This window comes from Tiliqua scincoides, chromosome 2 (assembly GCF_035046505.1).
Source record: "Tiliqua scincoides isolate rTilSci1 chromosome 2, rTilSci1.hap2, whole genome shotgun sequence".
Classification (NCBI taxonomy): domain Eukaryota; kingdom Metazoa; phylum Chordata; class Lepidosauria; order Squamata; family Scincidae; genus Tiliqua; species Tiliqua scincoides.
Genome location: NC_089822.1, coordinates 115,767,596 through 115,769,346, shown reverse-complemented (window position 1 = coordinate 115,769,346; position 1,751 = coordinate 115,767,596). Strand labels below are relative to the sequence as shown.

The 1,751-nt window shown below is 44.3% G+C and overlaps 1 pseudogene; it reads right to left on the bottom strand.

The window, feature by feature from the left end:
- Positions 1–1,223: 1,223 nt before the first annotated feature.
- On the bottom strand, positions 1,224–1,342 carry LOC136642940 (5S ribosomal RNA; annotated as a pseudogene).
- Positions 1,343–1,751: the final 409 nt, after the last annotated feature.

Here is a 1,751-nt window from a genome sequence, read left to right as displayed (position 1 = left end):
ACTCTATAGACATAAATTCAGCTTCAGCTGGATAGTGAAGGATACTCATACAGATTTCAATGATATGAAATGTCAAAGCAAATGTAGCAAACATTACAATAAAAAATTGGGGGGGAGAGAACAAGGCCCTCAGGGATAAAAAGCAGCAACTGAAAGAGGGAGAGTTTTGTGGGTGTAAATAGAAGGTTGGAGAAAGTTGGAGAGGCAAAAGGAAGGTCTTAGAGGAAAGGTGGACGCACTGGCTAACTGACTGATGGACGTTGTAATGATTGTCAGTAAAACACAATATAGTAGTATATAGTGGATTAAAACCCCTTTCTAGAAAGTAATTGTAGTTACTTTTAATGTAATTAGTGCTTATCAGTGTTCTGCCACCCACATTTGGTTTCTCTTCTGAAGCTGCTCTCCAGAAAGAGAAAGCTTGTCAGCTGGTAGAGAGAGGCTGTGTGTTAGCCCCACCCACAATCAGAGAGAAAGGAAAAAAAGAAAGAAACCACCTGTTTTGCCAAATTCTCTTTGGCAAATGAGTTTCAAGGCATGAACATGAAATCTAGTCTAATGTAAGAGGGATTAAAATATTCATGATTTTTGTTTTTCTCCTCTAAATGAAAAAGCCCCAAACTGTCAGGACCAGGGCCAAACGGGCAGCTCAGTTCTATGCCAGGATACAGTGGCAGCCATTGCAGCACTGCTATTCCTCGTGGCAGCCCCAAGGCATAGAATTGCTGGCTGTGGAGCTTGACAAATGTTCCCTTACTCCACAGCCTTGGATTTCCTTGGATCTGTGCTCAGTAATTACCAGGCGCAGGACCAAGAAGGCCCATTTCAGACTTTCTGGCTTGTGAGGAAGCACAAGATTTGGCAGCAGCGTCTGCTGCCACCCCAGACCCCTCCCAGGTATGATCCTCTGTCCAGCCTGTCCCGAAAAGCCTCTTCCCTGGTCGATGGGAGACCTCACAGACACCGTGCTCACCCGATGTGTCTTCATGGCATGGAGGCCCATCACCAAGTAGGGCTGGCCTCTGAGCCAGTGCTTGAGTGTCGAGTGCCAGCGCTAAACTGCCTTATGGAAGTTTTGCAACACTCTGTACCAGCACTGCAAGTGTACCACCAAGCACTGGGCCCCATAGGATTGGGCCCTAACACCTTTAGAAGTCCTAAGTACTGAAAAGATTTTGGTCCCCCATGGTTGGCAACCTTCAGTCTCGAAAGACTATGGTATAAGCCTACAGCACCTGGTATTCCCAGGCGGTCTCCCATCCAAGTACTAACCAGGCCTGGCCCTGCTTAGCTTCCAAGATCAAACAAGATCAGGCATGTGCAGGGTAACAGAGGTAAATACAAAGTCCCCCATATGTAATTTAAAATAAAAAGCAGCACTATACCGTAGAATGAAACAAATTACACTATTTGTGTGTGATTATAAGAAAGAAAAAGAATCACATACATGACAGGATCAGCTTTCTTTGCATTATTTTGATCTGCATTAGTAGGATGCCCCCTTTTTGAGTAGTAAGAAAAATAACATCATGTACGTAGTGGGTCTAAGGAAGTCTAGAAAGGTTCTGATTTTTCCCATGTTGACCATCCTCATGCTTTTTTTGAAATAATAGATTCCTTCAAAAGAAAAATATTTCTTGGAAGGGGGAGGCCTGCTGGTGCTCAAAGTCTGTACCTAAACTGCCTAGTGGGTTATTCGCCCATCTTAGATCAGGCAGCAGAATTCACGATCAGTCATAATAGGGAAGTGT